The 24,412-nt window shown below is 40.9% G+C and overlaps 1 protein-coding gene and 1 pseudogene across 1 annotated transcript in view; one reads left to right on the top strand and one right to left on the bottom strand.

Moving 5' to 3' along the window:
* Nucleotides 1-24,412, bottom strand: part of gabra3 (gamma-aminobutyric acid type A receptor subunit alpha3) — a 480,166-nt gene that overhangs the window by 424,261 nt on the left and 31,493 nt on the right. The gene's annotated exons all lie outside the window — the stretch shown is intronic.
* Nucleotides 20,553-21,409, top strand: LOC148970721 (uncharacterized; annotated as a pseudogene).

The following is a 24,412-nucleotide window of genomic DNA, read 5'->3' as shown; positions in this document are numbered from 1 at the left end:
ACGGATTCATTGACGCGCCTCTTCCACGCTTTACCATGCATTTAACGTGTGGCAAATTTACTGGTCGCACATGTGCGACTGGATGTAAAATTCAGTCGCACACTCTCAATTTTTGGTCGCAAAATGCGACCATTTGGTCGCAGTCTGGAGCCCTGGGTAGCCTGGTAACGTTTCTCCTCCATGGCACTCTCTGGGCGTTCAAAGCAACAGTAGCTTTCATCACTACAACGGAAGGCCCGTCTCTCCATTCATTCAATTGGACAAGTAAAAAAATGTTGAATGTTTTTTCTGTTGTTGCTTTTTTTTTCAACTGCAAAAATGCGAGGCGCAGCAGGTGGTAAAATGTGAGGTGCCTGGGGCACATAAACAGCACACAAAACGCTCACTGCCATAAGAAAACAATTAAGAAAAGAAGTCTATCACTGCAAAAAAAAAAAAAAAAAAACGTGTTTCGTGTGATCGGGGCCCTAGTCAGCAAAAAACACCTGATACTGTAACTCAAACTGGCACCAGAGCCAAGTCAACATTTTGGCACAGCCAACACCTCTGTCAGAGTAGCAGCACTGTGTAGGTGTCCTTTCCAATGGTGTCTGCTCCTATTCACACTGACAGGTCCTGAGATCAGGCAGCACACACAGAACTGTCATCACTGGCATTTTAAATAAAGGGAAAAAAAAACTGATAACCAGATAACAATGAGACAGGAGCCACACAGACATACACACACTCTGGTCAAACAGGTGCAGGCAGCTGACAACAAATAATGAGCCTGCAGGCAACCTTGGTACCCATAAGAACTGATTTGCATGTTGGGGCGTGAAGTGGGTTTCAGGGTGGACCGCCTATGTTCTTGAGGTAATACAAAGCACTTCAAAGCAGAACCTTCCCGTCCTCTGGCAAAAGCACATCAACAGCCAGAAGTAGTGTGGAGGATGGAGAATGTAGAATCATACCAATGACAGTTTTTTTTGGCATACTGAATGGTAAATGGACATTATCCACCATTGCTGCAGCCCATTAATCATTCTGAGTACGTCAGACATATGTCAGAGGTGTAATAAGAGGAGCTAAAAGAAAGGCAGGATTATGATTTAAACACGTAGGATTATATGATTGTGCAAATGTTTTTTTTTTTGTTTTTTTTCCTGCATCTCTTTTTCGTCATAATTTGTTCTTTTCCAAGAATGGAAAAACAACAGTACAGTAAACAATCTGCATTATACAGTAGGCTCTTTTTCCATTACACTGTAATATGGGATCCATTAATCATTTCTTCTGAAAAGCCTGGCACAAACAGAACCAGCTCTATAGATAACATTCAGTGTTGAAAATGTAAAGTTTGAATACAGTCTAGATATTGTCAAGATTTTGAATCCTTTAACTTCCTGAACCTGAGGCTGTGGTTCAGAGAGAAAGATAACAAAGTGTGCATGATTTGTATAAATTTCCATTATACTATAAGTTTAAGTTATACCATTATACTTTAAGTTTCAAACAAATGCATGTACTTTTCTTTGTAGATGTGCCAGGAATGTATCTATGGTTAAACAACAAAAGCCTCACCATATAGAGAACTGCCAGAAATAGTACATTTTGCATCTAGATAGCTGTATTTTCAATACAGAAGAATCAAAACTCTCTGTGGGTGGTTATCAGAGCATTGCTAAGGTGTTATGAGAAGTTTTTAGCTTGTTGTTATGGATATGTTAGGGTGTTCTGGGTGGTTGCTTACTGGTAGGATTAGTTGATTAATTGGTCGATATGTTCTTATTGGTGGATTTTTGGCGCGTTCGTATAATCAGTTTTACTGCGTTCATTTCATCAGTTTTGCCGTGCTCATTTCATTAGGTGGAAAGCACTAACTACTGATTAGGGTTGGGTATCGAGAATCGAGTATCGATTGGAACCGAGACTAACTTTTCGTTTTTCCCGGAATCGTTCAAAAGTTAAAATTTCGATTCCTAGTTTCGATATTCACAGTCCACCGAGTGGAAGAAGAAACCGCTGAACAACACCAACGAAGAAGCGTCTAATGGAAGTGTTGGCATAACCACGCGAGTCGAACATGAGTACCTTACGTCGGCGATCCAAAGTGTGGCTTCACTTTTCTAAAAATAACGAAATCTCGGCAAAATGCAAAATTTGTGACAAAAGGAGTTTTTTTACAGAAGGAGTATTTCCTTCAGAAAGGATTATTTCCTTCAGAAAGGCCGTTGGTTAGCAAGGTTAGCTAAAAAATTTTTGACCCTGCCTCTTAAAAGAATCAGAATCGAGAATCGTTAGGAACCGGAATCGAAACAAGGAATCGCAATCGGAATCAGAATCGTTCAAATTCAAACGATACCCAACCCTACTACTAATGTTTTTTTTTTGGTTTTTTTTTGTTTTTTTCAGAGTACTCCTGTTTCACAGGTAACAGCCTCTCTTCAGAACACCCCCCTTGTTTTCATTTTTTTTTTTTGGATTAGCCCAATCCACTGGAGAATGCACAATTGCTCTGTGTTTGTGTTAGTTTTTAACACAAGATGCTTTATTTTTCAGTCATGAACTTTATTTCGTTTCTGCTCTTGATCTGGTCTGTATAATAAATATTATTTTATTATTAAAGTGGACGTGCCTTTTGTGTTTATTAAGAGTAAAAGCTTAAAGTTAATAGTCTCAGCCGCGGAGCTGAGCACTTATGTTCAGTCTCGCTCTGTGCGAGGACATGCACAGAGTAGCTGAAATGATAGTGACAGTTATAACTTATTATTATAACATATGACAAAAATAATTGTCTAAATTAGGTTGCATATTCCTCAACAGTTCTTGCGATGATATCACTACTTGACAAGTATTATATTGCACCTATTATATTAACAGGTGCATTTGACTCAGACTCGTGTGTCAGACTCATTTCAGTGCAAAACAATTAGGTCAAAAACTATTTAATGTACTGCAAATAGCCTAATAGTTTTGTATGTTTATTTCTAATTAATTTAAGCGGAAAACAAGGCTACCAAGTATTGCACACAGTGCACAGCTAATTATGTAAAAAAAAAAAAAAAATTAGGAAAATGCTAATGGTATTTTTAGAAGATTTTTTAGTAGAAAATTTCAGGACTGAGTCGACCAAGATTTTTTTTTTTTTGGGGTTTAGTGCAGCCCTACTTACCGGCCCAAGTCAAAAGACCCCATCTCCAAGTCTTCACGATATTCTGGTCCCTAGATATGCTTCAGTCCCACCATTAACATGTCTTTTTTTTTTAACCATTTCATCAAGTGTCAGGCATTTAATCCAATCATTTAGTAAAGTGACAGCACTACTCTGTTCTTTTGCTGTATTTTTATCCTATTACAATTACAGAGAAGATGGTGGTCTATCAGAGACGAAAGAAAACATCGTTCTTATATTATCGTTCACCTCTGTGCGGTAATTCATCGAGATACGCTGAGATTATCTTTCATTCTTTCTCCTGGTGTTTCTGTGGTTCAGTCTCAGCGGTTAGTGAAAATCCACAGGGATCTTTTCATTCATACAAGACACTCAAGTGTGTAATATACACGGCCGGATTTTAGTATCTGGGCTCACAAGGCAAACGTATGTTTACGGTATATTTTATGCAAACAACTATCTAATCATGGTTATTCCTGTAGTAGCAAGCTTTCATTTGAGTTCTCAGGGAAGCACAAAACAGATTTTTTTCTGATCCAGGTAGCCTACCAAGTTCCAGTGTATATAATAATTTAAAGATATTTCAGTTAAAATGTTGCACAAGAAGTACGTGTAATACGAAGGATTTAGATAGATGTGGATGAGTAGCTAACTAAAGGGTCTGTATTTTATTTCTTTGTTTTTACACAAATTGTTTAGTTATATTCAGTGTTGTAGTCGAGACCACCTCACTCGAGTCCGAGTCCAGACCGAGACCAGAAAGATTCGAGTCCGAGTCAAGACCGAGTCCATAGAGAGTCGAGTCCGAGTCGAGTCCGAGACCAGAGACGGTCGAGTCCGAGTCGAGACCGAGACCAGTGAGGTTTGATTACCTAATTTACTTTTATTTACTTAGAGAAATCCTTTTTTTTTTTTTTTTTTTTTTTTTACTGAATTTACTTGGAGTTTAAAAAATATGATCAGTTTAGGGTAAAAAGGCCACATAGTAGGTGGTGTTAAAAGTAATTTTATTACAATTTGTCATGCGCAGTTGCGCACTAGAAAATCACCAATCACTGGATGTGTTAATCAATTTAAAGAAATATTTTATTAACATTAGGGCTGTCGCGGTTATGGAATTTCCCTTGCGGTAATATTGAGTGGCTCAATAGCACGATATGCGGTATTACCGCCATTTATTTATTTAATTTATATGTTTTTGTTGCTATATAAATAAAGTTTACGATGTGGACAAAAACGAGGACATTTTCAGTAAGCATTGTAACCGAAACTAAACAGCGTCTACAGTATATGCGCATTGAAAAACTTTCACTCAGCGCGCATATTGTTATGACAACGGACTTTGAGCGAGTCATTGAACCGTTCATTCAACAAACACGTTTAAAAAAGCTGATTCATTAAAAGAGATGTAAAGAAACAATATGTTAATTATTTCTAACATTGATGTTCAACTTTTCAAGGCTCAGCTGAGCAGCAATGCGTCGCATGGGCAACGCTGAAGCTGATGCTTCACTTATTAGAGACCCATTGATTCAATGCGTGACTCACTGATTTTCTTTCGGCTTCCTTGTGTTGTGGGATGCTGACCAGCGCTGCTGCTGACGCGCATTTATGGGAAAATACACGTGAAGAGAACGTTAAAAAGATGATGCAACAAAAATTTCGCTTCCCTTTGACACGACAAGCTTTTCACGACTTCAAAGACAGAGGCAGGTAATTGCACGCGCTCTGCCGATCTCTCTCATTCACTATCTGTGTGAAGCCTGTAGGCTACACATCACCATGATAAACAGTCTTGTTATCATTATGAACTGGTTTAACATTCAATACACATGCATTACGTTCAAAACAAGAAGGGTAAAGCCTTATAAAAAAAAAAAAAACGTGAATATCGCGGTTGCTGCGGTTACGTGCAATCCTCTGCGGTTGTCTTGTCAGAAGCGCGGTACTACAATATTGCGGTTACCGCGACAGCCCTAATTAACATACATTAATAATCATGAAAAATATTTTGAATTGAACTCGAGTGGACTCGGGAATAAGTCCGAGTCCTAAAAAAAAAATGTTCGAGTCCGAGTCAATTCCGAGTCCAAATGCACACGAGTCCATGACAAGACCAAGACCAATAAAATATGGTCTCGAGACCGAGTCCGAGACGAGTCCGAGTCTCGAGTACTACAACACTGGTTATATTTTATTTTTAAGTTAATTTATATTTACATATTTTTATATTTACAGTAGGCATAATTGGTCAGGGAATAAGACATTGCGTAGGTGTCAAATGTGATTGGCTTTTGTATTAAGAAAATACATCTATAATAGTAATAAAGATTTATAGAACTCTAAAAGATCATTTTCGGCTTTCACTGGCTCGGGAGCAACCGGAAGTGTCTACGCACACACTCGCTAGATCAGTAATCCAACATTGCGGCCATACGCAACTATAGCCCATTTTACTATTAGTATGAGCAATATTAACAGTGATGCCTGCCTCAGCAAGCACGAGCAATTATGCAAAAGTATGTGGCAATTAGGATCACTAGAGACCTATAGCATGCTGCTGTGACTGGTCACAGATAGATGATAATGATGATAACATTCATCATTACTACTGGGACCAGCTGCAAGTGCAATGCCAGCATGCCTAGTGGGTGAAACCTGTCCTAATGCATTACAGTTCCGTTCTTAGGATAAAATGCTACTCTACACCACTGCCACCTGTACTTGTCACTAATCACCCTTGTCTGGTTATATGCTCTGTTACCACACATTTGTGACCCCCCACACACACAACACACACCAGTGGTGTTTTTTTGTATAGGCTGTGGTCCACTGAAAGCATACAGCTAATTTCAGTTGCACATGAGAGCTCTCTGAAGGTACTAATAATGAGATTTATCAATAGGCTGTCATGGGTGCCTGCATATCTAGTGGTTGTCTAGGTAGCAAATCCACATTGGGAGAGAAGTGATTACTTTCTGTCAATAAAGGATGCTGGCCTGAATGGAGATAACTGGATATAGACCACCAATTATGGCAGTCCCAACTGAAAAAGTAAAGGTTCTCTCAAAAACGCACATTTGGTTATTTACTCTCTGTAATGTAATTTCAAATGGATTATATGGATTTTTATATATGGAATATACATTTTCAAAAGAAGCTCTAGTAAAACTGGATGGCCATTAATACTGTCAAGTTTCAAGAAATACTACATAATACCATAAAGGCAACATAAAAAGAAAATTCATACAATTTGTGTGCTGTATTGTTATAGATAATTATTAATTCTGCCTATAGCGCTGTCTCTAAAATATGAAAGCTAGTTGATAGGTGTATGAGAAACAAACCAAGTTCCATCCTCTTTGCTGTGCTTAAAGGTGTTGCTTAGACATTTTGTGGTCATAAAGATTTTCATCACGGTGACTAAATTATAAAATGTTTCGTATAAAAGGGCACCTTCAGAACATGTTTCTCAAGAGTGAGTTGTTTCTCAAGGTTTTTTTTTTTTTTTTTTTAATTTTTAATAGGGAAGATAATGTTTGATGCACTGTAAAAAAATGATTTTTTGGTTAAGTAAATACTAGTGAAAAAACCCAATGTAATTTACTTAAAAAAGTTAGTTCAGGCAAGAATTTAAAAAACTAAGTAAATTCCATATCAGTACTTATTTCAAGCGAGTATAAATGAAAGTGTATATATCAACTCAATAAAATTAAGTAAAAATTACTCAACTTTTCTGATACTGGGGTTCCCATCATGCACTGGACCTTGAATAATTAATGAGGTTCATTTTTCACTGGTTTCCAGCTGTATTTACACTGTTTTATCATTGATTTTTGTTTTTAGTATTAGTAAATTGCCATTTTGTGACATTTTGAGTAAATTTTTTGCTTAAAACGACACATTCAAACACAAAAACGATCCATCAAATGTTACCACCATTGTGTATTGTCTACCAAGTATTGAGGTGTTTGCATTCACATAAGGCTTAAAGTCTGACATGATGTATATATAAATTACTTAGATGATCTAAGTAAAGAACATACTATAAATGACTAATAAAATTCAAGATAATTGTTTTAGTGAAGTGTAATACAAAGGCAAAGGAAATCGGTATTAATCAACCTTTTACAAGCCGAGTTAAAATTACTTATTTTTTGTAAAGTTTACTTAATTCCACATTCCAAGTAAGTTTAACTTAAAGATTTCTAATTAAAGCTACTGATAAATATGTTTAGGTTTTTAATTGGCAAATCTTTGTAAATTTACTAGCATTTTCTGAGTGAGATCGTTTAGCAAGGTTTTTTCAAGTAAATCCTACTCCAAATTTTTTACAGTGTGTATAGTATATTAAGAATATCATTAGATTAGAGAAAAGCAACAAAAATAAAACTATCAACTGGCCACCAACACACCCCAAATTCAATTTGCCATTTTCTGTTCTTTGAAGAAAACAACACACAACACACTATTATGTTTTGTTTTTAGTCCCCAGACTGAAAAACATAAGAAGTGCCTACTGGAGCTGAACAGATACACAGCATTTTGACTTATCACTACAGACATGAAGTGGAGGGAAGGAATCTCATTATAAATTGTGTTGTTTGTGCGTTAGTTCAGAATGGTTCACACTTCAATACTCCTTCTCTATACATGAGCACAACTACCGGCTGATGCTAATGCTGTTTTCTCTGATCAAACTCTTTATCAGAGTAACAGGGAATAACACTGGGAAATACAGACCTTGTTGTGTGCATTTCGCTAATGTTTAGGAATAAATCATTCTAAAAGTCTATTCATGCAAGTCTGAAACAACATGACAGGTAAGTTTCTTGTAGAATGTTTGTCTATGCTCATTACACAAAACAGACTGTTTAGCCAAATTGTTATTGTGTTTACATTTATAGTTCTTCTTTTATTGCAAAAAAGAGAATACTCTTTCCCTATTTATGTGAAATTATAAACAATGAAAGCTGGGACAGGCTCAGTCATTAAGAACACCTCAAAAGTTAATAAAGTCTTTGTATCATACATCATGGTGAGGTTTTGAGAAATGCTTCCTGATAGCATGAAACGCTCTGGTAAGGAGCTATTAAGTAGGACAAGAAAGTTTACATGCACATTAGCTCATTAAAACTGATTAATTATGGAACACCATTAAGGTATTGCAGAATCTAAAATGATCAGGGGAAACTGATTATTCCAAACTCTGATGTGACTTGTCTTCAGTTTATGTAACTTACAAAACACTTCAAGAGATGGTTAAGGACACACAAATATGCTGGCTGGGATGACGCATAAAAAAAAAAATATGTAATAGATATTATCCAGCAATCTTGTTTGTTTAATTAAACCAGATACCAGTGGTCAACTTTTTTATTACCTTTTCATGGCCAGAAAATGACTCTGTATTTGAATGAAGTCTCCTAAATCATGACACTATTCTAGTATGCTGCAACAGTACACAATTCTGTACTGTAACATCAAGTATGTCACCACTGCTTGCAGTTTTCACGACTGAACAGTTTCAGTTGACATACTGTCAAAATCCTACGTTCTTACTAACCCATTCACACATGCACTGACACATCCGCAATTCTTCTTTTAGGGTACAAAAACAGTCTAATAAATGGAGATGACAAAAAGGGCAAAAGCAATTCCATTATAAAGTGGAAAGAACAGCATTGCCCAAGTTCTCCAGAGGGCAGCGCTTTAATTTTGAAACAACCCCAAACTTGTACAGTGTCAAGATGCATTTACACTCGCCTGAACATGCCTGCATGAAATGACCTATCGACCCTGCCACATCAGCACTGCTTCATGTGAGTCACATGCGAGGGTTGACAGGCGGACGGATTGAGGGCGAATAAGGGTTTATGGCTTCTCGCCTCAAATGTCTAAAAGCAGCACATTTATGATACACTCGCTTCAGTAAAGCTTTTTCCGAGGAATGCCGGGGAGCAATTTCAGTGTTCCTGCAAGGCCCATGGAACATAAAATAGTCCTTCCATCCATGTGACAGCTGTGAATGAAGTGAAGAATTGAGGGTAATGCTAATTAAACATGAGGTAAGTAAGAGACACTGGTTCTCCACACAATTGGAAGTGGAACCTAAATGAAAATGAACTTATGAGTGGTGGAGGCAACATAAACCTTGTTCAATCTCTCGGACAAAAACAATTATTATATAAACAATTAAGGTTATTTTCAGAGACAAATATATTTTATAAGCGAATCATCAAATTAATATTGTTTTGTTATTAAAGGTTCTCTAAGCGATGTGGGGCCAAAACATTTTTTGTCACATACATCAAACGTCTCCTCACCATCGGCTAGCTGCCTGTCCCCTAAACACACTGTAAAAAAAACGCGGTCTCTGTAGACACCACAGGCTCCACAAACGGCAACAAAAACAATCATGTCTCACCCGGACCACGAAACCTAACGAACAGTGTTCCAGCCAATCACTGGCAAGAAGTATTTGAGGGTGGGTCTGCGGGGTTAGTGCGCGTGCACATGAAGGGGGTGTGTGTGTGAAGGAGATAGAAGCATCAGAGGGAAGTTTGAAAAATGGCCGACACACGACCAAATAGACGTCGTTCTGAAGAACAAATTAAAAAGAAGAAGGAGTCGGATAGTTCCGAATTTACATCGGTAGCAAAGCTTTTGAACGATGGCGAGAACTCCGTCGGCAGAAGGGCTTCCAGTCCGACATTCAGGTTGCTCTGTTTTTGCTGGACAGGTGGGTAACGTTAAATTGTTTTTTTTTTTCTTCTAAATTGACGCTTTATGTTCGCCAAACCCACACAAGGATATAATTAGCTAGAACTATGCACGTTCACAATTATTTCAGGAAGCACGGAAGGGAGGGGGAGGAGATGAGATGCGGCGGAGGGAGGGTCTAGCTAGCCTCCGATTTGTTTGGAAATATTCCGAACGTCAACAACACCCAGGATCGCTCAGAGAACCTTTAAGTCCAGTTAGCAGGCCTCAGATGCTCTGACAAAGTTTTCAAAGCCCAATTTGCCTTTGGCTAAGCCATGCCCTAAAATGTAGATTATCCAATCACAGCACAGCCAAGAACTAGCTCCCACAGAGGTCCGACACTTTTTCACAGCGCTCCATTGACTTTCAACACAGGCGTCTCATATTTTTGGTCTCGGAAGGCTATTACCGTCATAGTTTTATCAAAAACATGTTTAAATGTTGTGCCTGGGGCATTTGTAACACAGATACGCGTTTCTCAGAGAGGTTGGAGGGGGGTGTCCGTTTTTTCCCTTCCCAAAACCGAAGTCAAATCCTGACAATTGTCGTCTTTGGATTAAACTGAATGGACGTCCTCAGCCAGCTAAACCCCTCAAAGATCAACAAGCACATCTTTTTTTGCCTCTAACCTTGCTGTGATGTTTTACTAGTTAGACCATTTTATAATGTTTTAGGTTATGATTTCAGTTCTCATACCGGTTGTTGATACGCTAGCCAATAAATACAACGTTATACTCGTGTAGTCCGTTTGCTATGTAATAACAATTATAGAAGTGAACAGAGACCTACCCAGCTTTGCATCAACAGTGTTGCTCCCTGATATTGTTAGTCCCAGCCTCCGTCTCAATTAGTAGGATATGCGGTGGTTAATTTTTTTTTGACTGAGACCAGTAACGTTATTCTTTTGCCTCTATTTGGATGCCTTGTTTTTTCTTGTGTTTCACCTGTAACTTATGTCTTGAATATAGCCTTCGAACGCATATTGCAGCCCCTTTTGCCAACTTCTATCAGACACTTTATTTGCTGCTTTATAAAAGTTTGATAACATTTCAGCAGGAAGAACTGTCACAGCATAAGCCATGTTGATACCAAACCATAGCCCAGATGAAGTTTGACTGATGTAGCAACAGTAACTAAGGGGGGCGGGGCTTAGTCAAAGGTAAATTGTAGGGCTGCACAATTAATCAAATTCACAATCACGATTTTGGCTTCCAATGTGATCGAGCGATATATTTAACCCCCTGGGGTCGGCTATCGTCTCGGCGCAATTGTCTCTCTTTTTTTCTTATCAGTGCAAAAAAGACTCAAATAACCTATTGATTTTTGTGATACAGGCAAGTGTTATACATCATTCAAAACTGTTAAATATCTACTTGTATTTGTGTACACTAATAATAAAAACAAAATTTTGCGTTTTTCGTAAAATAAAATAAACATGATGCGCATTCTGTCGTCTCTCTCAATGTAAAGTTCACTCTGAAACATGACAGAAAATGATCTGTAACTCAGCAAATACTACGTATGTTACCACCCACACATGAGAGTTGTTTTTACAAAGCTTCAAGTCCTTTAAGCCATTTTTAAATGATGTAAATCATACCAAAACAAATATTCTCTGTTTAAGTAATCCGTATAAAAGCAATGACATGTACAGTTTCTTAAGCCCGAGCTCATTACCTCTAATGTGACCATGCCCACACACGCGCGTGCTGTTCAAATTCAAATTATCCACCTGAAGGAACGCAACACCCTCATAACCTCTAAACAAAGAATCAGCGACTTTAGTTCTGCTCTGCTTTTCGTCGAGTTTGGAAGTCTTTGGTCTGTGCACCTTGGATTTACCTCAGAAGAATTAGAAGAACACGATTTTTGATTATGAGAACAATTTTTAAAGTAAGACATAATATTCGTCTTATGGTTATATATTCTTTACATTGTAGCTACTAGTTAAACTCTAATAATTTAACACTGCATAAAATAAAGTAGGTTTATTCTTCAATTGTGAATATTATAATGTTTAGACCCGAATTTACTGTTAAATACTGTGTTTGTGGATATCTGCTCAAACGTAGACATGTATAATGTAACAATAATGTTTCATAGTTTGGAGTGGCTTGATCACTTCAGTAAACCTTCTCTGCATGCGCTGTGAGTTTGAGTCACTTCCGCTGTGGGTTTGAAAAGCAAAACACGCCATACATTACGCTTTATATTTTTCTCCAATCTCATTTCATAACGAATGGAAACGTTTGAAGTAACATATGATAATCCATGATAATCCATATTTTTTTCTCTAGTGTAGTGTAACTGCAACTGTGTTCCTTTTTAAAATACGTCATTTCTTTCACTCTATTTATTATTTTTTTATTTTTTGGCAAAGCCAATCAGGCTGCAGGGCATACACATTCTGAATTACTTTGGCTGATTCTGGCGGAATCAGAGCAGTTAGCGGTCGGCATCGAGATGTCGTCCTCACTCACGTGTAGAAATTGGGGTTGGGACTTTTTCCATTACAGAAAACCACATTCCTTGGTGTGGGATTCAGTCAAGCAAGCAATCCTATCGCCCGCTTGTGTAGCTGCTATCCTCACAGCCATGAAAGAGTCAAAGCTAGGCCAGTTACGTACTGTGGAACAGCGCAAGAGACTGTTAGGCTTCATGGCAGCAGCGTACAATGTGATACCCTTTGGCCTGCTGTACATGAGACCTTTGCAGTGGTAGCTCAGGACCAGAGGGTTCTCCCCAAGGGGTTCTCCCCTCTTTGCCATCGAGTTGCGATCTGAACAGATACTCTCCTTACCTGCTGGGGATTGAAAATGGAAGGCCAATCAGCTCAGGGTCTGTGTAGGAGTCCTCATCTCTCTTGGCGCAAAAATTGAGGGAGATGATGGCCATCTTCAATGCGTTGAGACATTTCCTCCCAGACCTGAGGGGTCATCATGTGCTTGTCTGGTCAGACAAGACATCGGTGGTCTCCTATATAAATCATTAAGGAGATCTGTGTTCACGTCCATTATCATACTGGCGCACCAGATTCTCTAGTGGTCCCCAAGGAAGCCGCTCTCGAAGCAGGCATCCTGTTGAGGCAGGGGCTGAGGCCTGGGCAATGGAGGCTCCACATTTGGGCTTTTATGGCCAGGCACAAGTGGATCGGTTAGCGTCTCAGGATACGGCGCATGGTCCACTTTGGTTCTCCCTAACACACCCAGCTCCCTTGGGGCTGGCCGTTGTGGCTTTACTGTAGACATAGCAGAGGCTATGTCTGTACGTCTTTCCCCAATTACTCTGCTCCCAGGAGTTCTGGAGGAGGTCCTCTGGGACGGAATATGTCAACTACTAATAGAATCGTACTGGCCAAGCTAATTGGTTCCTGGACCCGGCTCACCCTCAGAGATTTCAGTCAGTAGGGATCTTCGGTCTCTAGTGGAAGGGGTGACCCTTCACCCCAGCCCAAAGATATATTGACTTTTGTCTCTGAACTGAGGTTGAGGAGACCATAATTTTCTCCAGAGCTCCTTCCACAAGGAAACTGTATGTATTAGGGCTGCACGATATTGGTAAAAAAATGGCATTGCGATATTTTATATTTCCACGATATATATTGCGATATTAGAACAATTTCCCAGATGACTTGAATAGCTCTATTTGGAAAGAATGAATCATTCTAGAATGACTGGGGTGGTTTTGTCATGGAGTAAATCCGCACAGAAACTAATATTAATTGAATGTTTACTAATGTCGTTAACAGGATATGTTAATAGGATGCTGCACAATAGTGGTGGTTGAGATTCCCCTTCCCCCTATAAAGCATTTCGAGTGCAGAGAAAAGTGCTATATCCTGTTAACTGTCACCCCCCCTTTTTTGAATAGACATGAAAATGCACATTTCGAACTTAAATGGTTGTAATTCAAGAATGCTTTGGAATATAGACATATGATTGGTCTTGTTTTAAAGAAGACATTTGGCAGATTTTTGTAGAAGTGAAATAAATTAAGAAAGTGAAAAAGAAAAAAAGTTATAGAAGTTTGAGTTTATGGAAATGTACAATGTAAAAATATTAATTATTCATATTTTACATAAAATATATATTTTCAAAACCTGGGCTACTCTAAAATGTCAGAAAGATCAAAGCCAAAAATCTGAACAAGTTGTGTTTCAAATTTTAGGTTGATATCTCAAAAAATGAGCTTTCAGTAAGATTTTGTTTGAGCGCAGTACCAAACTTTTTCACTAGGGCACAATCAGACTCCATTACTGCCCATATAAGGGCGCCTGCATTTCCATTCCTGTTTTGAGTGATGTGAACCATTATTTTCACAATTTTCATACAATTTCTGAAGTAGAGATCCTATTCAGAAGTAGCATGGGAAGTTTGGCAGATTTTGATATGAATTGAACCTCTAAGAAACACATACAAAGAACACGCATGTAAGTCATAGCTAGCTGCCACGTCACAAATGGTGAATTTATTATTTTTTTCTTGATATTTCAAACTTTTCAGACCTTTTTTTCCAAAATAATTGAATGGATTCTATCTTTTGAACTTTTGGCATGAAAACAAACTGAGGTATCTACCATTTTTTCATGATTTTTCATGTTTACTGCTATTTTAAAATAAAGGTCTGAACACACCTTATGAGTATGAAAATATTCTTGTTTTATATTGATAAATTATGGCTCCTCTGTAATATATTTTGAAAATCAGTCACCAAATATGGAAACTAGAGATTGTAAGCTTTCAAATGATATATAGTTTGTCAATATTATTTAAGGTATTTACTAAGATATTATTGTTTTAAAAATATAGTGGCAAACGTCCCACCTGTGGGACGGTGACAGTTAAGTGGATATAAATGTAATTAACTATTATTATTAATGTAGTTAACTAGACTTTGATAAATGGAACCTTATTGTAAAATGTATCCGATTTATGTCTCTTGAGTTCAGTGTTGAATAGATCAGTTGTTTTAATCATTCATTAAAGTGAATCGGTTCAAATGAGTCATTAGTTCGCGAATCAGACGTGTCATTAACGGACCACGGCACACGTTGTGTGATTATCCAGGCAGGTTAGGACATCGTGCAAGATTTGTGTCAACACAGAAAACATTTAATCACTGGATGGCATTTTTATTATTTTTATCTGAACAAGTTGTGTTTCAAATTTTAGGTTGACATCTCAAAAAATGAGCTTTCAGTAAGATTTTGTTTGAGCGCAGTACCAAACTTTTTCACTAGGGCACAATCAGACTCCATTACTGCCCATATAAGGGCGCCTGCATTTCCATTCCTGTTTTGAGTGATATGAACCATTATTTTCACAATTTTCATACAATTTCTGAAGTAGAGATCCTATTCAGAAGTAGCATGGGAAGTTTGGCAGATTTTGATATGAATTGAACCTCTAAGAAACACATACAAAGAACACGCATGTAAGTCATAGCTAGCTGCCACGTCACAAATGGTGAATTTATTATTTTTTTCTTGATATTTCAAACTTTTCAGACCTTTTTTTCCAAAATAATTGAATGGATTCTATCTTTTGAACTTTTGGCATGAAAACAAACTGAGGTATCTACCATTTTTTCATGATTTTTCATGTTTACTGCTATTTTAAAATAAAGGTCTGAACACACCTTATGAGTATGAAAATATTCTTGTTTTATATTGATAAATTATGGCTCCTCTGTAATATATTTTGAAAATCAGTCACCAAATATGGAAACTAGAGATTGTAAGCTTTCAAATGATATATAGTTTGTCAATATTATTTAAGGTATTTACTAAGATATTATTGTTTTAAAAATATAGTGGCAAACGTCCCACCTGTGGGACGGTGACAGTTAAGTGGATATAAATGTAATTAACTATTATTATTAATGTAGTTAACTAGACTTTGATAAATGGAACCTTATTGTAAAATGTATCCGATTTATGTCTCTTGAGTTCAGTGTTGAATAGATCAGTTGTTTTAATCATTCATTAAAGTGAATCGGTTCAAATGAGTCATTAGTTCGCGAATCAGACATGTCATTAACGGACCACGGCACACGTTGTGTGATTATCCAGGCAGGTTAGGACATCGTGCAAGATTTGTGTCAACACAGAAAACATTTAATCACTGGATGGCATTTTTATTATTTTTATTGAAAGTGTCGTTTATGTAATGTCATCTGAATGTGTGGAACGGCAATTCACAACCAGTGGTAGTTCATAAAAAAACAATAAAACTTTGGTCTTCCGACCTTTTACCGTCATGTATTCTCAAAGATATTCAAATCATTGACATGCGCAAGCGCGGGAGAGAGAGCAAGACAGTTTGAAGACGGTGAGAGTGCACGCGGGACCGGGACTTTCACTCTCTCAGTTAAGCGAGCTCAGAAGTCACTCATCGTCATCTGCATCAATCATCTACATCATTCACCGATCAAGCTTTGGAGGGACAAAAATGAAAGCCTTTAGTAAGGCTGACAAAAAAAACAGCGTGCAAGTTCCAGTCTTCTTGCGCTTGATGTTTAAACTGACAGGACTTGCAAATTGATAAACTCTCACACTATGATGGTTAAACTTTGCATTTAATCTGCGAATCACAAGCGTTACAGGCCGGGGAGCTGCTGGCACGTAGCCTAGAATCACAGATTAACTACGATCCCTATAAGTGACATCGCACATCCTTGCGATGTGACTATCGAGGATGCACACATCGCGATATCGATGTTAAAGTGATACATCGTGCAGCCCTAGTATGTATGTATTAAGTGATAGGTTTTCACTTCATATTGCGGATTTCGGACGGAAAGGCCCAGTTTACTGCCTGATTGGTACAGTACTTACAATTGGTACTTTTCCGCATGCTAGGATAGGAGTATGGCAGCTTAGAAGCCTTATTATATAAGTAGTTATCCCTGTAGGATGTGGTATGCAGCGGGCTGGTCCTCTCCACTCACATCCGTAAGGTTTTACAACTTCGACCTGGGCGCTACCACAGGTTCACAGCTCTTGTTTGTATGGCATGTTGACCGGTAAATCGAGAGCTTCGCCTTGCATCTCATCTCCTTCTTCACCATGACAGACTGGTACATTGACTGCATTACTGCAAAAGCTGCCCATCCTTCCCTCACTCGTGAACAAAACCTCAAGATAAGTGAACTCCACTTGAGGCAGGAACTCTCCACCAACCTGAAGCGGGCAAGCCAACCTTTCCCGACTGTGAACCATGGCCTTGGACTTGGAGGTGCTGATTCTCATCCCAGCCGCTTCATATTCGGCTGCAAACCATCCCAGTGCATGGTGAGGTCCTGGTCTGATGGGGCCAACATAACAACATAATCCACAAAATGCAGAGACGAAATCGTGTGGTCCCCAAACCAGACACCCTCCGGCTCCTGGATGCGCCTAGAAATTCTGTCCATAAAAATGATGAACAGAACCGGTGACAAAGGGCAATTTCACGGTGCTCAAGTACTAAATAAACTCGCACCAATAATCAATATCAAACATAAATAAACTGCATTAAATGTATACGAATATCACATAATATTCTTAACAAAGACAAATTACCTATAAACACAACAACATTTCCCACATCACACAACACATAGTATCTTCCGTTCCGGGTGGCGCCATTATTTCGGAGACGTGACAGAGTGTTATAAATAGCACTAGATACCAACAATCAGGTTTAATCTCTGTCTCTTTCACACCTGGAATCAACACATAAACGAACTGGTATACCGATTTGAATGTTTATGTATGTGATGTGAGTTTGAATGAACAGGTGCTATGGGTCTGGTGTGAACCCGGACCATAGCGGTAAAAGAGCGGCAAATTCTAATGTGCAGTAGCGGTTCTAGGCACGGGCGAACCGGGCAGTCGCCCGGGGTGGCATTTTTTCACGTCACATGGGGGGCAGCACGAGCAGTTAAAAAAAAATCCTCTGTGCCGCGAAGTTTTTCTATTTTTTATCATTTCGATTCAATTATTGGCAATGGCGCCCTGCTTGCTGAGAAGGTGCCGTGAGCAGAAGCGATGTCAAGGGGATCTCCTGATTAGTTCACGTATTGCGTCTTTTGCGCGCTCGAGGTTGTTATTTCAAATCCTCTATGTTTCAAATAGGCGCACGGGAAGCGCGCTCATTATGCGCTCACTGGAAGCGCGCTCATAAACTTTAGAGTATGGACATGCACCCAAACACTTGGGTGTTTTTTCTCTTCTCCGTAAATAAATCTTTCAGCAGAGCTACAGCAAGCGTTTTTCTGTGGTGGAAATACATTAGCTACTAAAACGTCAGGAGAGCGCAGGGTAATGAGTGCATGGTTCTATTGAAACGACAGCCATGGGAAAATCGGTACGAATTTTACTCTTAAAAGAAAAGCTATACGGTGCATTATAAATGTCAGGAATGTTATTGACTCATTTTTTTTATAGAGATGATTTAAATGCTGAAATATGAGGTTGATCTTTTTATAAAACCTTTTTGTTAACCTTTTTTTAAGTTTAGTAGGTAAGATAAAAGACACTCCTTAAAAACAAATCTTTAATGTTATTAACTTGGTGAATTGATTTCACTGTGTATTAGGCTTTTTGAACAAGATTCTGTGTATGTGATCATTTTGGTCACTATATTATCTAATAATTGTCATAATGATCAACTAAAATCAACTTTAATTATGTGTTTTTACAGTAGCCTATAATATGCAATTTTTTTTATTTTGGGGGGGGGGGGGCGCTCGAAGGGGGTCTCGCCCTGGGTGTAATTCAAAGTAGAACCGCCACTGCTAATGTGTGTGTGTGTGAGAGAGAGAGCCAGTGCCAAATTGCCACCAGATTAGGTCTCCCTCTTTACACAACCCCAGAGATTTGAGGTTATCAGGGTGGATCTCATCCACCCCTGGTGGCTTGCCACCGAGAGGCTTCTTGACTACCTCGGTGACTTCAGCTTGGGTGATGGACAGTCCACCTCTGGGCCCTTTGGGTCTACCGAGTCTGTGCAGCATCCTCCCCCCGCCATCAGATCCAACTGATCAGTTGACAGGACCACCCCTTTCTTCACCCAAGTGCCCAAGACATTAGGCAGACTCCAAGAGGGATGGGTACTGTTCGGTCTGTATGCAACACACGACAGTGAGAGATCACCACAGTGAGATGCCATGATGGCGGCTGAGCTGGGAGGCTATAAGCAAATTCAGATAGTCTGACCCTAGATAGACCCATGCATGAGCTTGCGCTGCATTGTCTATTATTGCTCCAGGTTGATAAACGGTCCGCGCAACCCAGCTAAAACAAGTAGCGTGATTCCGTTCCGCTTTCGTTTTCAGTGTGATATTTCTCATGTTACGAAAATGGCAGCTTTTATACGTTGGTGGTTGCACCAGTACAACCTCTAACAAAATTTAGTCCTACCAGAAGAATTTTTTTGACTATTTGACTATATACATACTATTTGGTTGCAATCTGGAGACTTGTGTAGACACTCTAAATAGAGTAAATATACTCATTCACTCCAGTACTGAGGATATTAGTCAGTACTGTTTCAGTCACACCTGCACATCTCAACTTATTTATAGATGCATGGCACACTGCCAAAGAACGGCTCTGTCAAACAATGATCAGATGTTATGCAGCCAATGCATAGTTTTTTTATGCTTTTAATTAATCAAAATACATCTAGTGAAATGCATTCTTGAAGATGTATGTTTGGAGATGGGTTGTTTACAAATGCTTCATACAGTTTAGTAAAGTGAAATCGGTCAAAATCAATATTTCTTTTTGCAATATTTTAGCAGTGGATGGATTTTAGAGGTCCAATTTCTTGAATAGGGTGAGAGTCCTACATGTCTCTATTCTGTTTCGTCCATCTAGTTGTTGAACACAATCCTAAACCACCCTAATTGTACAGGTTTTCTTCAAGAGCGACTAGTTTTCAGACAGCCCACCAATCATCAGGGTCAAATACAGATGCGTCACAAGGTTATCAGTGGTCCACCAACATTATCTGGATTTTTGAGAATTATAATTAAGCTTTTTTTTAAGCATTATAATTGAACATATAATCATGAATTTAATGAATACCATTATAATAAAAGAAAAATCTAAACTGCAAGCTTGTCAATTATAATGCAGCTCGAGGAGCCATTCGTACAGGACACATTTTTTCATTTCTTTGGTTCCATTTTTTTATTTGATGGCCTATAAACACATGCACTAGATGGGTATTTAAATGGTGTGAATCATTTGCATTTGCGACCAAATATATTTATTTGCGAGTGCAATTTCTGTCTTCTGTCTTTAAATCGTAAAATTTGCATCCTACGTGCATGGTTTATAACCAGTAGCCTATCGCTTCATTTGTTTTGTTAACCCTTAGAGGTCTGAGGTGTTCCCTATCGAGGGAACTCGCGATGCGTCACTGTTATGCTTTTGGGAACGCCTCCAGCGTGACTGCGTCTGAAGCATCTATGTCAACTAGTCCAATAGGAAACATGACCGTCATGGGCGGATGACGTCATGACCAGGAAATGATAAAAGAGCACCCGGTGCAAACCGGCATTAGCTTCTGTTGCCTCAGCAAGCGATCTTTGTCTCTGTCTGTCTTATTTACTGTTGTCTGTGATTATTATTGGAAACGGAATTATGGCGAAACAAATGTTCAGGCTTTGTGCTTCTCCCTGCCCGCGCTATTTAACGGGTGGGGATACTCACAAGCTTTGTGTCATTTGTTTGGGAGTGGAGCATGCGGTGTCAGCCTTCGAGGAGGCTGACTGCCAACACTGCGAGAATCTCTCGCTCCGCATGCTTCGCTCCCGCCGGGCGCTGTTTGATGAGAGCGGCCAGGCTCGCAATCCTCAGGGTGCAGGACCCGCGTCTGCCGAGGCAGCGCGGAGAATGCATTCCTGGGGATCGCAAAAGGATCTTTCAGAGGGGTTGGAGACGGGTCCTGTGGCCTTATCGCCTTCCTTTTCTGAACGATCCAGTGCTCTCGCTCCGGTGTCAGAAGCCCGCGCTGCGGTTCCTTCTGCCCGGGGAGAGAGCCCGATGCTTCAGTGCTCTAGCTCCGAGGAGGTAGATGTACTGAGCATCGACAGTTTAAGCACACACACGGGAGAAAAAGACTCGCCATCTGTTTCTCCCGCATATGATGAGTTGGTGGAAGTGATTACTAGAGCGGTTGAAAAATTACATATTGATTGGCCAGCTGTAAGAGAGGACGCGCGTCCTAAAAGCAAACTCGACGAGCGTTTTCTTTCATCTAGTGTTTCACTTCCACCTCGAGGCCTTCCATTCTTTCCCGATTTACATAATGAGATATCAAGAACATGGAATAAGCCGTACTCTGCACGTGTTTTCAGCCCTCAAGTTCATATTTATTCGGGTATAAGGGGGCTGAAAGAGTACGGCTATGAGGCGATGCCCCGGGCTGAACAGACGCTCGCGAGCTATCTGTCACCCGGTTCGGTATCGTCTCTGAAGGCCTCAGCTTTACCCACTAAACCATTAAAAACAACATCTACGTTAGTGGGCAAAGCCTATACGGCAGCAGGTCAAGCTGGTGCATGCCTCCATTCTATGGCTATATTACAGGCATACCAGGCTGAGCTGCTGGGGGATTTGGATAAAAGTGAGGGAGTTGGACCCGATGAAATTAGAGAACTTCGTCGGGCCACAGATTTGTCTCTCAGGGCTACTAAGGAGACCGCTAGAGCAATTGGGCGGTCTATGGCAGCCCTGGTGGCCACTGAGAGACATCTGTGGTTGAATTTGACTGATTTAAAGGACCGAGATCGTTCCTTTCTTTTAGATGCCCCGGTTAATCCTGATGGTCTCTTCGGCGACGCTGTTGATGAGGTCGTCGAGAGATTTCAGGAAGCTAAAAAACAGTCAGAGGCATTTAAAAAATTTCTCCCTCGCCGTGTCCGACCCCCTGGGGCTGCTGGGCTTGAGCAGCCCCAGCCGTCAAGCTCATCATATCGTGCGCAACAAAAAGAGAGTGTTGCGTCTCGTGCACCTCCACAAAAACACTGGAGGCAGACGAAACACTCTCAGCCAAAGCCTTCGAAGTCGAAGCCGGATCTGAGGACCGTTCTTCAGGCTAAGAAGGCTTCGGCGCAAAAGAAAAGGTCCTGACGCCACGGGTGTCAGACCAGTGAGGACTGCCCCAACCGAAGTGAACCGGTGTACACCTCAGTATATGGTGCCCGGTTCATTTCGGGGTCCTCAGGGGACAATTCTGCCCACCCCGCCACCCTTGGTGCTTCGGGGCGCAGTGGTCGCCAGAGAACGTCTGGCGCAACGTCGACTCGACGTTGCGTCGGACGGGAACCTTCTGAGGGGGGTTCAAAAACAGTCAGTCCGGTTGGTGTCTGCCGTTATGTTCCAGGCCCCCGGGCTGGGTGTTTTAAATACATCAGAGGCCAGCCTCGAGAGGCTGGTTCCCCTAGTAGAATTTCTGACAGAATGGAGGAATCTGCCAAATATTTCTCGTTGGGTCCTGCAGATGATAGAGAGAGGATACAGAATCCAGTTCGGTTCTCGTCCTCCACGTTTCAACGGGGTGCTGCCCACGTTGGTACACCCCGAGCCGGCTCTGGTGATGGAGCAAGAAGTGAAGGCTTTATTAGCGAAAGAAGCTATAGAGCAGGTGTATCCACCCGACAGGGAATCGGGTTTTTACAGCCGCTATTTCATTGTTCCAAAAAAGGATGGAGGGTTGCGTCCCATTTTAGATCTTCGTCTATTGAATCGTTCAGTTCAGAAACTCAAGTTCAAGATGCTGACACTCAAGCAGATTGTGACTCAAATCAGATCCGAGGACTGGTTCGTCACGATAGATTTGAAAGATGCGTACTTCCATATCTCCATCCTCCCTCAGCACAGGAGGTTCCTGAGGTTTTCTTTCGGGGGCAAAGAATACCAATATCGGGTACTTCCATTCGGTCTGGCTTTATCACCCCGCACGTTCACGAAGTGCGTAGATGCAGCTCTGGCCCCGCTCAGGCTGCAGGGCATACGCATTCTGAACTACATAGACGACTGGCTGATTCTAGCAGAGTCAGAACAGTTAGCGGTTCGGCACCGAGGTGTCGTTCTCGCACATATGCAGAAATTGGGGTTGAGGCTCAACGCCAAGAAGAGTGTGCTTTCTCCAGTACAGAGAACCACTTTTCTTGGTGTGGTATGGGATTCAGTCACGATGCGAGCCACGCTGTCGCCCGCTCGTGTAGCTGCTATCCTTTCCGCCACAAAGGAGCTAAAGCTAGGCTAGTCACGCACTGTGAAACAGTTCGAGAGACTGTTAGGTCTCTTGGCAGCAGCGTCCAACGTGATTCCTTTTGGCCTGTTGTATATGAGACCTCTGCAGTGGTGGCTCAGGACCAGAGGATTCTCCCCGAGGGGGAACCCACTTCGTATGATCAAGATCACGCGGCGGTGTCTCCAAGCCTTGATTATATGGAGGAAACACTGGTTCCTGTCCCAGGGTCCGGTGTTGGGAGCTCTTTGCCATCGAGTGGCTATCTCGACAGATGCTTCCCTCACCGGCTGGGGAGCGGTAATGGAAGGCCGTTCAGCTCAGGGTCTGTGGAGGAGTCATCATCTCTCCTGGCACATAAATTGCCTGGAGATGATGGCTGTCTTCAAGGCTTTGAGATATTTCCTCCCAGATCTGAGGGGCCATCATGTGCTTGTCCGGACAGACAACACATCAGTGGTCTCTTATTTAAATCGACAGGGGGGTCTGCGTTCGCGTCCACTGTGCAAACTGGCGCACCAGATCCTCCTGTGGTCCCTAGGGAAATTGCTCTCAGTGAGGGCAGTATACATTCCAGGGGCCCAGAATGTAGGAGCAGACACACTGTCGAGGCAGAGGCTGAGGCCGGGGGAATGGAGGCTCCACCCCGAGGTGGTGGAGCAGATCTGGAGGGTGTATGGCCAGGCGGAAGTGGATCTGTTTGCGTCTCAGCACACGACGCACTGTCCTCTTTGGTTCTCCCTCACTCAACCAGCCCCCCTGGGGCTGGATGCTATGGTTCAGGCATGGCCGAGGCTGCGTCTGTATGCCTTTCCCCCTGTAGCTGTGCTCCCAGGAGTTCTGGAGAGAATCCGCCAGGATGGGATAAGTCTATTGCTAGTAGCACCACGCTGGCCAAGTCGTATTTGGTTTGCGGACCTCATTCATCTTCTCGACAGGCCTCCCCTGGAGTTGCCCATCAGGAGAGACCTTCTGTCTCAGGCAGGGGGCACGATATTTCACCGCCAGCCAGAGATTTGGAAACTATGGGTGTGGCCTCTGAGGGGGCCCAACTCATGAGTAGTGGTTTGTCAGCGGAAGTGGCTGAGACCATTTTAAGCTCCAGAGCTCCGGCTACGAGGAAACTTTACGCACTTAAATGGAAAGTGTTTACTTCCTGGTGTCGCCAACGCCAGTGGGACCCGATTAATTGTTCAGTCAACACAGTTCTCGAGTTTCTACAAGAGCGTTTCTCGTCAGGTCTATG

The sequence above is a fragment of the Pimephales promelas genome, chromosome 19 (genome assembly GCF_988280905.1).
Source record: "Pimephales promelas chromosome 19, fPimPro1.hap1.1, whole genome shotgun sequence".
NCBI lineage: Eukaryota > Metazoa > Chordata > Actinopteri > Cypriniformes > Leuciscidae > Pimephales > Pimephales promelas.
The sequence above is the reverse complement of the archived record's forward strand: the minus strand, read 5'-3'. Positions and strand labels throughout refer to the sequence as shown.